The sequence below is a fragment of the Pseudopipra pipra genome, chromosome W, assembly GCF_036250125.1.
Source record: "Pseudopipra pipra isolate bDixPip1 chromosome W, bDixPip1.hap1, whole genome shotgun sequence".
Taxonomy (NCBI): Eukaryota; Metazoa; Chordata; class Aves; order Passeriformes; family Pipridae; genus Pseudopipra; species Pseudopipra pipra.
This window is the reverse complement of record NC_087580.1, coordinates 24,901,417-24,915,719: the sequence shown is the minus strand read 5'-3', so window position 1 is coordinate 24,915,719 and position 14,303 is coordinate 24,901,417.

Below are 14,303 nucleotides of genomic sequence, written 5' to 3'. Positions count from 1 at the left end.
TGATTGCAAGGGGATGAGGTTCCAGCAGGCCAAGGGCCGGGTCCTGCCCTTTGGCCACAAGAAGCCCCGTCAGCCCCCCGGGCTGGGGCCAGAGTGTCTGGAGAGCAGGCAGGCAGAAAGGGAGCTGGGAGTGGGGATGGACAGGAAGCTGAAGAGGAGGCAGAGTGTGGCCAGGCGACCAAGAGGGCCAATGGCTGGTGTCCTGTCTGAGGAAGAGTGTGTCAGCAGGAGCAGGGAAGTGATTGTTGGGCTGGACTGAGCGCTGGTGAGGCCACCCCTGGAGTGCTGTGTCCAGCTCTGGGCCCCTGAGTTGAGGAAGGCCATGGAGGGGCTGGAGCAGGTGCAGAGAAGAGGCTGGGGAAGGGAGTGGAGCACAAGTGGTGTGAGGAGAGGCTGAGGGAGCTGGGGGTGTTGAGGCTGGAGAAGAGGAGGCTCAGGGGAGACCTCCTGACTGTCTGCAAGTCCCTGCCAGGAGGTTGGAGCCAGGTGGGGGTGGGGCTGTTCTGCCAGGAAGCAGCAGTAGGACAAGAGGGCTGGGTCTTGAGCTGTGCCAGGGGAGGTTTAGGTTGGATATTAGGAAGCAATTTTTTGTCTAGAGAGTCATCAGGCCTTGGAATGGGCTGGGCAGGGAGGGGGTGGAGTCAGCGTCCCTGGAGGTGTTGAAGGTGAGAGTGGATGTGGCATCAGTGCCATGGTCTGGGAAGCACAGCGGGGTTGGATCCAGGGTTGGACTTGATGATCTCGGAGGTCTTTTCCAATGTGGCTGATTCTGTGATTCTCTGATTCCCATTCCTATGGCAGCACATGCTTGAGACTCTATCCCCAGGGTGATTGAGATGTCTGTCCATATATATCTCCAAGGTTAGTGTGTAAATGTGTGGTGTTAGAAAAGCAGGCTGAGTTCTGGGATGGTTCTAGAAGGAGAAGAAAGCCCAGAGACCAGTGCAAGCAGGCAGCCCTCAGCTTGCACCTGATGTCCCCTCCCTGCAGGTTCCTGTCCTTGAGCCCAGGCCCTGAGGTGAGGCTGAGAAGTGGCGCGGAGGTGAGCCCAGAGCTGTCCCTGAGGTGAGGCTGAGAATAAGTGCAAGGCAGAGGTGCTGCTGAGGAAGGAGAGCCCTGTGGTGGGGAAGAGGCGAAGGTGCCCATCCCCGAGCAGGTGCTGTGTCCATCCCCTGTGTGCCAGGTGAGCTGGGGCTTTGCTGCAGAGCTGCGGGCGCTGATTTGAGCGTCTCCAAGTGCCGAGATGGTGGGCATCCAGGAACACAAACTGTGCCTGGCCACGGAGCCTGCAAGGAGGAGCAGAGACAGCAGTGTCAGTGTGGGGGGCCAGGTTGTCCCTGTGCCTTCCCCTGCAGGCCCTGGGTGTCCCTGCTGGGCCCCTGTCCATCCCCATCAGGTCCCTGCCCGTCCCCCCCGGGCTGAGCTCCCCCCAGGAAGTGCCGTGGAGCTGAAGCTGCTGCCATCCCCCCCCTGCAGCCGCTGCCCCAGCCAAGGGAGCAGCAAAGGCAGGGCCAGGAGCAGAGGCAGCAGCAGGGGAGCCCTGGGGGGGCCGGGAAGCTCTTGTGTGGGTCAGGAAAGAGGCGCTGGGCACGAGGCCGGGGCTGTGCTGAGCAGGCCCAGCCCTCACATCCCCCCAGCCAACGCCGGCTGCCCGGGGGGCTTGGGAGGGACCCCCAGCCCGTGTGCCCCACACTGAGCTGGCAGAGAGAGAGCCAAGGGACAGGGCCACGGGCAGGGCCACGGGTGAGGGACAGGCAGGGCCATTGCAGGGCCATGGTGAGGGCACAGCCTGTGGCAGCAGAGCTGCCCAGGGCCTCGGGCAGCCGGGGGTGTTGGAACCAGCCAGTGCTGGGGCTGAGCAGAGCACGAGGCCTCTTGCAGAGCCCTAGAGCAGCCTCCCACTTGCCAGCCCTGCCCTGGTGGGGTGACACTGTCACCTCCCTACAGAACACTCTTCCAGAACTCATCAGGGGGACCTTTTCTGTATATTCCTGGTTACTGATTCATGTGGGGTCCTCAGAGAGCCTCTGCAATCCCATCTGTTGGGCACAATCTCCTCTCTAGATCTTGACTCCTGCAGACTTTGCAGGGAAATCTGTGCTGGCAGCTGCATCCTGAGCCTGAGGGCAGTTTTTATCCCTGAATTCTGATCCATCCTGGGGACCCAAGGGATCCTCTCCCATCCCATCTATGCAGCCGGAGTCATCCTCCTGCCCTGGATTCCCCATGGAGGAACAAGTGCCATCTCTCTGTTTGGGAGAAGCCATCATATCCTCCCCTGTGATATCACAGCTCTACTGTGACATCACATCCTTCTTGTGACATCACACCTCCCTGATGACATCACATCTCTCCTATGATGGCACATCCATCATATGACATCACATATCTCCGGTGAGCTCATATTATCCCCGTGACATCACAGCTCTTCTGTGATATCACATCCTTCCTGTGACATCACACCTCCCTTATGACGTCATATCCGTCATATGACATCACATCTCTCCGGTGGTATATCATCTTTGTGACATCATATCCTCCCCGTGACATCACATCCTTCCTGTGATATCACATCTCCCCTATGACATAACATCTTTCTGGTGACATAACATCTTCCCTATTACGTCACATCCATCATATGACATCACATCTTTCCTGTGACATCACATCTCCCCTCTGATGTCACATCCATCATATGACATCAAAGCTCTCCTGTGATTGCATATCATCCCTGTGACATCACATCCTCCCCTTGACATCACAACTCCCCTATGACATCACACCTGTCCTGTGACATCACGTCCCCAATGACGTCTTATCCATCATGTGATATCACAGCTCCCTTGTGACATCCCGTCTTCCCCTCTGACAACACAGCTCTCCTGTGACATCAAGGATCCTCTATGATATCACATCCTTTCTGTGACATCACACCTCTCCTGTGATATCATATCATCCACATGACGTCATGCCCTCCCCTGTGACATCACATCTCCTGTATGACATCACACCTCTCCATGGCATCACAGCTCCCCTGTGACATCACATCCATCATATGACAGCACATCTCTCCTGTGATATCATATTATCCCTGTGACATCACATCTCCCCTATGACATCTCTCCTTCCCATGCCATCACAGCTCTCCTATGACATCACATACTTTCTGTGACCTCACATCTCTCCTGTGATATCATATCATCCCTGTGACATCCCGTGCTCGCCTGTGACATCACATCTTTCTTGTGACATAACATCCTTCCTGTGGCATCCAATCTCCTCTATGACATCATATCCATCATATGACATCACATCTCTCCTGTGATATCATATCATCCCTGCGACATCACGTCCTCCCCTCTGACATCACATCACCCTTGTGACATCACATCCTTCCTGTGGCATCCAATCTCCTCTATGACATCACATGCATCATATGACATCACAACTCCCCTATGACATCACATCCAGTGACATCCAGGTCCATCCCAAGGTTGGGGGTGTGTGTGAGACAGGCAGAACCACAAATGCCTGCACAGCCCAGAGCAGTCAGTGTGGGACTGTGCTTGCTGCTGCAGAGACCCCCAGGGAACAAACCCAGGCAGTAGGTTGAGGGGCTCTCTGTGTGTGTCCCTAAGGAGGACATTTGCCTTATTATTGCTTATTATTTGTAATATCTTACAGATCTATCACACAACACCTAAGGATGGATTCTGTAGAATATGTGCCAGAGATATTTGGGTTGGGTCTGGCTGAGCTGCAGTTCAGTTCCCCACAGCAGCCCTCCCAGGGCTGGGCTTGGCATTGGTAGCTGGAAGGGTGTTGAGAACACCCCAGTGTTTTGGGCACTGCTGAGCACAGCACCAACACTGGGACATTCCTTCCTTAGCTGAGGGCAAGAGCCTGGCAGGGGACCCAAGTAGGCCAGCTGAGCCCAACTGACCCAAGGGACATTGCAGACCATGGGAGGTCAGCTCAGCTCTAAAAGCTGAGGCAGGGAGCAGGAGGGGGGCATTCATTGTCTGATGGCTGCCTGCTGAGGAACCGTCCCGCGGACCCAAGCCCTGCTCCTCGGGAGTGGCCGACCATGGCTGCTCATGGGAAGCAGAGAACAAACCCTGCTGTCTTTTGCTTTAAATAAACTGCCTTATCCCAACCCTCGAGTTGGTTTTTTTTCCCACCTTATTCTCTCCCCTGTTCTGCTGGGAAGAGGAGTGATAGAGCGGCTGGGAGGGCACCTGGTGTCCAGCCAAGGTCAACCCACCACACACCTGAACACTTCCAGAGACTCCACCACCTCCCTGGGCTACTTGTTCCAATGCCTGAACACTCTCCCAGTGGAAAAAGGTTTCTTTAATATCTAATATGAACCTTGCCCAAAGCAATTTAAGGCCATTCCCTCACAATCTTTCACTATAGCCTTGGCAGAAGAGACCGACTCCCACACTCACTAAAACCTCCTTTCAGGTCATTCCAGAGAGCAATGAGGTCCCCCCTGAGCCTCCCCTTCTCCACACTCAACAAGCCCAGTTCCCTCAGCCGTCCCTCAGCAGACATGTTTTCCAGAGCCTTCCCCAGCTCCGTTCCCTTCTCTGGACACGCTCCAGCCCCTCAAGGGCCTTTTGGCACTGAGGGGCCAGAACTGGGCACAGCACTCCAGGTGGGGCCTCCCCAGTGCCCAGCACAGAGGGGCAATCAGTTCTCTGCTCCTGCTGGCCACACTCTTCTCCACAAAGGCCACGATGCCCTTGGCCTTCTTGCCCCCCTGGGCCTACTCTGCCTCATATCCAGCTGCTGTCAAGCAGCACCCCCAAGTCCCTTCCTGCTGAGCAGCTCTCCAGCCCCTCTGCCCCCAGCCTGGAGCGTTCCAGGGGCTTGTTGGGACCCAAGTGCAGGACCCAACACGTGGCCTTATTGATCCAGCCTGTCCAGATCCCTCTGCAGAGCAGGTCACTGACCATTTCCTCCCGGATATTGGGGGCTTCACTCAGCTCCCCATCACCAGCTTCCAGCCAAAGCCTGCTGCCCCTCCTTCCTTCCCCCACAATGGAAAACTCCCTCATTTTGTGTTACTCTGCCCCAGACGGCTCCAACCACCACCTCACCCACCAGTCACAGAATCATGGAATGCTTTGGGTTGGGAGGGGCCTTCAAGAGCATCTCGGCACTCTCAGACTCAAGATTTCCTTCCTTCTGTCTCCTCCAACCCTCCCGTCTATGCATGTGAAGCCACTGCCCCTTGTCCTGTCACTCCAGGCCCTTGTCCAAAGTCTCTCTCCATCTTTCATGTTGGCTCTGCAGGGGTGACAACATTACAGCCCTGTGTGTTCCAGCAAGGACACTGTGGAACCTCCTGGAGTAAAGGGGCCATTGTGACATTGTAGGGCCTTCTGGAGCCAAAGGAACTCTGAGACACTGTGGAACCTCATGGAACCAAGGGTTCATTGTGCCGTGAAGGCTCTCTTGGAACTAAGGGAGACCTGAGACATTTCGGGACCTCATAGAATCAAGGGGCCATTGTGACACTGAGGAACCTCGGGGACTCAAAGGCCACTGTGACACTGCAGTGCCTCATGGAACCAAAGGAACCCTGAGACTTTTCAGACCCTCATGGAATCAAGGGGCCACTGTGACACTGCAGAGCATCATGGAGAGAAAGGGACCCCGGGACACTGTGGACCTCCAGAAATCAAGGGCCCATATTGGCACTGTGGAACCTCATGGAATCAAGGAGACATTCTTACACTGCAGGGCATTATTGAGCCTAATTGACCATTGTGACACTGTGGAACCTGATGGAGTCAAGGGGCCTTTGTGACATGTGGGGCCTCATGGAACCAAAGCAACCCTTAGACATTTCAGGACCTTGTGGAATCAAGTAACCATTGTCATTCTGCAGAGCCTTATAGAGCTAAATGGGCCCTGGGGCACTGTGGAATGATGGAATCAAGGGGCCACTGTGACACTGCAGAAACTCATTCAGCCAAAGGAACCCTGGGACAATGTGGAACCACATGGAATTACTGGCCACTGTGACACTGCAGGGCCTCATGGAACCAAAGGATTCCTGGGACACTGCGGAATCTCATGGAACCAAGGGGCCACTGTGATATGTGGGGCCTCCTAGAACCGAAGGAGTCCTGAGACATTTTGCAAACCCATGGAATCAAGGGTCCATTATCACACTGCAGAGCCTTACGAAGCCAAATGGACCCTGTGACTCTGTGGAACCTCATGGAATCAGTTGGTCATTCCCACACTGCAAAACCTTCATGGATACTGTCAGGTTCCCATTAGTAAGAGACACCTCTGACCAAATTCAGCTGCAAAGGAGACCATGTGCCAAAGTCAGCAGTCCAGGTTTGATTTAACAGTAAATAGGAGGTAGAGACAGAGAAAGAAATGGAAAGAGTGAGAAGAATGGCATGGTGGGAAGCCAGTGAGAGAGAGACAGAGATGAAGTAAATGTATCACACCATGGAGATCCCTGAGGCTCCCGCCGTTCCTTCTTTACCCTGCTCTGCTCGGTGGAGGGTCCCCAAGTTGTGCTTCTGGGCTATCACTTTTATCCAGCCCAAGCCCTGGGTATTCAGGGGGGTAGATGCTGTTCCCACAGCTTGGGCTGGCACGTCTACAAGGACTTGCTTCCTTTCCCACACCTTGCCACGGTGGGAGTTTTGCCTGGTGTGCTTCCAGTCTGCAGGTGGGAATCTTTGTCTGGATGGGTTCCCCAGACCTGCCTTACCAGCCCTGGCTTCCTGTTGGGGCTGTCTGCTCTTTCCCACAGTCTGCACAGTGCAGTTCTGTCCTGGGGGCTACTTCCAAAGCTTCACCTCTGTTTAGGCCTTGGAATTAAAGGCCTTCCTGTTTGCCACCAGTGCTTATGTGTTGTGGTGCCTTATGGGATTTTCCTGCTTTGACAGTGTTTTGAGACAGTTCAATGTGCCCTTCAAGTCATTCCATGTGCACACACACAGCAGTCTCACCAGTGTCTGGCCCTCCAAAGAACACAAGCCCTGAGGATTTGTAGCTCCCACTCCAGTGGTTGGCACTTGGAGCTCCCTCCGTACCCAGAGCTCAGAGCTCCCTTGTGCCAGAAAGTTTAAAGAGATTGTGCCTCATTCTGCCAAGACAACCCTTGGAAAAAAGTGTCCCTCTGTGTTTCCTGGGATAAGAGCACTCTATTGTCATCTTCCAAAACTTTGGAGAGGACCCAGAGATCTCCCAGGAAGGAATTTGGGGCCTCAAGCACATGACCTGTATATAGAGGCTGAGGACTCAGGGGTCAGTGGTGCAAAGATTGAGGACAGTAGAGGAGTAGCCTGAGAGGTCTGGAAGGGGGGTGTCAGAGCTGGTGGAGCTTTTCTTCCTGTCAGAAAACAGCCTAAGAAAGAACTAGTGCCACCAAGGGCAGCTGGGGTGGCCTAGACTGGTGACAAGAAGTCAGAAATTTCCCTCCAAGGTCACTGTTGTGGTGCAATATGTCACAAAAAAAGAATCTGGATGAGCCCAAGGCTTTGTGTGTGCAGGAAGAGCCAGGGAGGACGCAGAGATGTCAGTGCAGGAAGGTGCCAGCCAGGTGGGGCAGCCGGGGGGATGACGACAGCCTGCAGGGAAAGGGGCAGGGCATGGACACCGTAGGACAGCCTGGGCTGGAGAGGAGACAGGGAGGGGGAGAAGCTGAAAGGCCCTGACAGAGCCACCTTCTGCAGGCCTTTGGCCAGGGCTGCTGTCTGTGCCCCTGATGCCAGGAGGAGACACGTGGCCCTTGCAGCCCTGGGGCCTCATGGCCTCCTTGTCCCTGCTCAGCAGCCTGGCAGGTGCCACCCCATGGTCCTGCCCTTGGCATTGCACATCCCACATCCCAGTGCCCCAGGAAGAGCCCTGAGGAATGAGGCAGGGACAGGATCTGCCTTCCCAGGGGCTGGGGTCAGGGCTTGGTCCTCTGGATTAAGTAAACAAGTCAAGGTTTATTCAGCATCAGAGCCACCTTTCCCTTGCTTGTCCATCCTTGTCATCACTGTCTGCACTTTTCTGCTCCAACTGGAACCTGGGGACACATTCTCAGTTGTGTCCCTCAGTGAGACTCATTAGCACTACAAGAAACTTTAGTGTTTCAATCTCATTTTGACTTCTTGAGAAGTTGTTTGAACTTCCTCTCAGGGACTGAGTCTCATGTAAACAACTTCAAAGTCCCCTGAGGGTCATGAAATGCCTGGGGCTGTTGCTGTGCTGCTGAGCTGGGCCAGGCTCCTGGCACACAGGGAGCTCCTGGCAAGCAAGAAGAGCTTCAAAGAGACAGCTCTGCCCAGGAGCAGCTCTTCTGCACAGCCCAGCAGGGCTGAGGGCACTGCCTGCAGCACCCAGGGCACAGGAGAGAAGGCAGAGAGATGAGAGGCAGCCTGGGCTGGGAGGTTACTGAGCTCTGACTATTGGAGAAACCTTCCCAGGATTTAAATGAAGAATTCTCTGGCTGTAGGAAAGTTCAGCTTGCCTTCCTGGAGGCATCTCCTAAAGCTGCCACATCCCACAGCTTCTGGGATCTTTCAGCAGGACTCTCCCAGTTGCTGCAGTGCAGAGGAAGTGGTCATATGGCAGAGCAGGGCAGGAGCTGCAGGCAGCAAGGGCAGACAGGAGAAGGGAGCAGGAGGTTCAAGGGATCCTGGGGTGGGAGGACAGGGCAGAGCTGCTCAGGACAGGAACCTTGCCAGCCCTTTGCCACGGTCAGGTTCTGGCTGCAGAGCAGTGCAGGTGAGTTCCTGCAAGTGCCTCTCCCAGCTGCCAAATGGCACCAGTGGCAGGAGCTGTCAGGATGGCTCTGCTGGATTTGCTGGGGTGCAGCAGGAGAAGCTGCTGCAGAGCAGGACTTGCTGCTGCCCCATCAGAGGCCCAGGGCCAGAAGGTTCCCTGTGCCAGGGCTGGCTGTGGGGTGGGAAGGTGGGGGTGCAGCCAGGGGTGCCCAGGGCTGTGGTGCAGAGCAGGGTCCTGCCCCCAGGGCTCTGTGTGCTGGGGCAGGGACTCTGCTGCCTGCCAGGGTCAGCTCTCAGCCCGGCCAAGGAGCTGCCACGGGGCTGGGGGAGAAGGACTGTGGGGAAGGAACAACTCCTGGGAGGGCAGAGCAGGGCAGAGTCGATCTGATCTCCAAAGTGGGCTGCAGGGATGAGGGCTGGTCACAGCTCAAGATCAAAGTAGGAAATTTCCCAGAAGGTATTTGCAAAAGGCACAGACAGACAGGGGGTACCCTAAAGAGAATGAACCAGTTCTTTCAGTGTGATACTCTGGGTTGTCTGGGTGCTGACTGTGACAGGGAAATTAATCTCTGAGCACAGGAGCAGACACTGAAACTTGAACTCTGTTAGATTAGAGGGGATGGAACCTGAGAGTATCAGACATCAAAACTGTCTAATAGATGCATCAGTGTCACTTTTCCAGCCTCCTCAGGGTTGCTCTGACATTGCCATCAGAGCCTGCCCAACCAGAGATGCCCCTGGGCAGTGCCCTGTGCTGCTGGGAGGGCTCTTCAGGGCAGAGTTGAGCCCCCAGGGCTGGGATGGGCTCTGGTAGCACTGCCAGGGCCCAGCCCTGTGCCCAGAGAAGCAGCTGCTGGCAGGGACAGCTCCAGGCAGCAGAGCCCTGGGCAGGGAGTGGGGGGCAAGTGCACCCAAGGCCTGGGGGAGGGGGCGCTCAGGCAGCTCTTGGGGCCCTTCCCTGCAGCTCTGCTGGGCACTGTGTGCTGGGCAAGGAGCTGCCTCTGCCTGGAGAACATCTCCCCTGCGGGACCCTGCCCTCTCTGTTGGGCCTGTGCTGCTGGGTTTGGAGCTGCCCCCAGCAAGGCAAAGCTCTGCCTGGGCAGGATCCTGGGCAGTGCTGAGCCTTCCCTTGGGGGTGGGCACTCTCCTGTCCCAGCCCTTGGCTTCTCTGCAGGAGGTCTCCTGTCCTGCTCTGTCCAGCACAACTGAAGTGTTGGCCTGGAAACACGTTGAACTACTTGGCAACACATGGCAAGAGCTCCTGCCACACACAGCCCTCTGCCAGCACATATTAGAGAGAAAAATTTGATTTAATCCTTAAATGAATTGTATTGAAATCTGGAGTGATATTGTCAGAGGTGTCAGTCTAAATTTTACCCTGTGGCTTCCTTTTCTGAGCAGAGACTGTGCTAAGAAGCAGCAAATGTCCAACAGCAGCTCCATGCCCCAGTTCCTCCTCCTGGCATTTGCAGACAGGCGGGAGCTGCAGCTCCTGCACTTCTGGCTCTTCCTGGCCATCTCCCTGGCTGCCCTCCTGGCCAACGGCCTCATCCTCAGCACCATAGCCTGTGACCACCACCTGCACACCCCCATGGGCTTCTTCCTGCTCAACCTCTCCCTCACAGACCTGGGCTGCATCTGCACCACTGTCCCCAAAGCCATGCACAATTCCCTCTGGGACACCACTACCATCTCCTACATGGGATGTGCTGCACAGGTCTTTCTGCTTGTCTTCTTTCTTGGAACAGAGTTTTCCCTCCTCACCATCATGTGCTACGACCGCTACGTTGCCATCTGCAAACCCCTGCACTACGGGACCCTCCTGGGCAGCAGAGCTTGTGCCCACATGGCAGCAGCTGCCTGGGCCGCTGGGTTTCTCAGTGGTCTATTACACACAGCCAATACATTTTCCCTGCCCCTGTGCCAGGGCAATGCCCTGGGCCAGTTCTTCTGTGAAATCCCACACATCCTCAAGCTCTCCTGCTCACACTCAGGCTACCTCAGGGAAATTGGGCTCATTGTGGTTAGTGCCTGTTTAATATTTGGTTGTTTTGCTTTCATTGTTTTCTCCTATGTGAAGATCTTCAGGGCTGTGCTGAGGATCCCCTCTCAGCAGGGACGGCACAAAGCCTTTTCCACGTGCCTCCCTCACCTGGCCGTGGTCTCTCTGTTTAGCAGCACCTTATTCTTTGCCTACCTGAAGCCTCCCTCCATCTCCTCCCCATTCCTGGATCTTATTGTGTCAGTTCTGTACTCAGTGGTGTCTCCAACACTGAACCCCTTCATCTACAGCCTGAGGAACCAGGAGCTCAAGGATGCCCTGAGGAAAATCATAACTGGGTGTTTTTCAGAAGCAATAAACTCTCCTTCTGCATGCTATCTTCCTCATTAAAGGCCAATCCTGTTACGGATTTCATTAAAGGCCCACCACATCTTCTCTATTTTTTACTCCTAGTAGGGGTGGTTTTTTTGTGAGAATTTGTTCACACCAAAAAATCTTTATACATATATAAAGATATATATATATATATATAAAATGTAAATATATTTATATATATATATAAAGACCATTTCTAATTCAAAGTTTGTCTTTCTAGCCTGGCCCACAGGCTGTACAAATTGGGAAATGTACTCACTGTGTGCTTAAACCAAATAAAGAACTCTGCCTTGACTTGTTTGCCTGACATTTTTCCTCTCTGACTTCTCTGCAGCTGCAGGGTTGGTGCCTCTGTGCAGAGCTGGGCCAGAAAAGAGTCCCAGCAGAGCAGCACTGCCAGGGAGCAGCAGCCCTTCTCCTCCATGGCCTCCTCTCCCTTCCCTTCCACACTGTCCTTCAGAGCCCTGTGTTGTTGGAGGCCTCAGTGCTCTGGCAGTCGGTCCCAGTCCTGCTGCAGGACTGTTCAGGGACTGCAGGCAGGGACAGCCACGGGCACTGCTGGCACAGAGCTGACCTCTGCAGCAGCACTGCCATCCTGCAGGGGCATCTCCTCAGGCCAGGGCCTCAAAGCTTCCATCTGCTTTCCACTTTGCTCTCCAGGATGTGCCCAACACAACGCCCTGCAGAGGAAAACAGCAGTGACCAGCACAAGGGTGGGAGTGCTCAGGGTGGGGGCACCCAGCAGTGCCCTGGCACAGCCAGCGCCGCTCCCAGCACTGGCCTCTCACCCCAGGCCATTGGGGTTGTTCTTCCCTCCAAGGAGGGACAGCAAATGACCAGCTCAGGAGTCCATGTTTGCACTGCATGCACAAGACATGCCCCTGTGTCACGGCTTGGGGCTGGGGGGGTGGAAGGCTTAGACAAAGTTGATGGCAGAAGCCGTCTCGTTGAGCTACGAGGTGCAGAAAGGACCCCCTTGCTTTCTAAAGTCCTTCTCAGAGAGGAGCCTGGCTGTGGCTGGATCCAATCTTAAACTCAGAGTTTGATTTTAATTGAGGAATTATAGAGGTGTGATTCAATCACTTTGTCCTGCAGGTTGTAGTGATAGCAAATCAGAAATATTTCTATAAAATGAATTGTTTATTATGACAAATGAACAGAAAATTGATCACACAATTGAATAGATAAAAGACCTTAAAGAGAATTATTTCCTGCACAGTACTAAAGCAAAAACCTCCTAGTACTATAGTGTACAATAGGACAGTGCAGTCTATCAAAGTAATTCTATTAAAGTATTAGATCAAAGCCAGCAAAAAGAAACAATCCTGAAGCAGAGATTGAGGTAACTCACCCCATAACAACAGGGGGTAGTTCTCTCTCTTTCACTTAACCCCTGGGCAGTGATCATGAAGAGCTGTCCCTGCTTCATGGGACAAGCTCCGTACACTTCAAAGAAGTCTGTGGAAGAATCTGCCACATGACAGTTGAATGGGACTTTTATAGTTATCAAGGGTTTGACTGCCAGATGTATTTCAAGGCCAAGGAGCAGCTTATCTGTCAAATCCTGCTTCAGAAAGCAGGATGTGTGTTTGAAGTTTCAGGAACCATTTTCGATTTAGCATAATTAAACATTAAAATCAGCACCTTGACACCAGCAGTAACTCACTACAGAGAGCTTGCATTGTTTGCATTCTGACCAGTTTTTAGGTATTATCCAAGCAGAGCATCCTGCCAGAAATGGCCCCTTGATTCCATGAGGTTCCAAAAACTCTCAGGGTTCCTTTGGTTCCATGAGGTCCCTCAGTGTCACAACGGACCCTTGGTTCCATGAAGTTCTGGAGTGTCACAATGGCCCTGATGATTTCATGAGTTTCCACTATCTCTCCAGGATTCCTTTGGTTCCATGAGGCCCTGCAGTGTCACAATGGCTCCTTGATTCCACGATGTTCCAAAATATCCCAGGGTTCCCTTGGCTCCAAGAGGCTCCCCAGTGTCCCACCGGCCCCTGGATTCCAGGAGGCCCTGCAGTGTCCCAATGGCCACTCGGTTCCAGGAGCCACAGCGGCTGCCGCCGGCGTCTGTGCCCGGAGCCGCCGCTCCCACGGGGCTGCCGCACTCACCGCCGGGGTTGCCGCTCGCGCAGCCGCCGCTCTGCCCCGGCTGCACCGGGACCCGGCACCGCCTCGGGCCTGCGCTGCCGCCTCAGCGGCCACAGGGACACAGGGATGGGGGACCTTTGCTCTGCCACTGATGGGGCCTGCCTTTGTTCTGCTGGGGTCTGGGCTTTAGGAAAGCTGCTGTTCATTTTCATGCTCCACTGGAACACCTCCAGCATAAAGCAGCTCCCGGACAAGATGGTTTAAGGTCTTAGTGTGGGCCTTCAGTCGCCTTAGATTGAATAGACTTCCATCAGTACGGTATCGAATGTAGATACCGTCCTGATCATTGAGGTCTGCTGTGGCCCTTTGGAGCATCATGCTAAAGAAGACGGTGAATAGGGTAGGAGCGAGAACGCAGCCTTGTTTCACACCATTCTTAATTAAAAAGGGCTCAGAAAGTGTGTTGCCATATCTGACTTGGCCATGCTGATCCTCATGAAGTGAGATGATCATTTTGAGGAATTTAGGGGGACAACCTAAACGTTCCAAAATCTGCCACAGACCTTTTCTGCTCACAGTGTCAAAAGCCTTGGTGAGGTCGACAAAGGTTACATAGAGACCTTTGTTCTGATGACGCCGCCTGATGACGCCGCCCTTGTTGCCCACACAGAAGCAGCTCTGCAGTGTTTAACATCCTGCTTTGCAGATGCTGCTGAGCTCTTTGGTCTGGAAGTCAGCTTAAAGAAGACAGAGGTCCTCCATCAACCTGCACCTCAGGATGTCCCCCATCATCCCCACATCACCATTGGTCAATCAGAGCTCAAATCAGTCCAACAGTTTAATTACCTCGGTAGCCTCATCTCCTCAGATGGTAAGATTGACGGAGAGATAGACAACAGATTAGCAAAGGCATACAGTGCTTTTGGAAAACTCCATAAAAGAGTGTGGCGTAATAAACACTTGAAGAAAAGCACCAAGATCAGTGTTTACAAAGCCATAGTGTTGTCTACTCTCTTATATGGATCTGAATCATGGGTCATCTACCGCCACCATCTGCGTCTCTTAGAACGCTTCCAT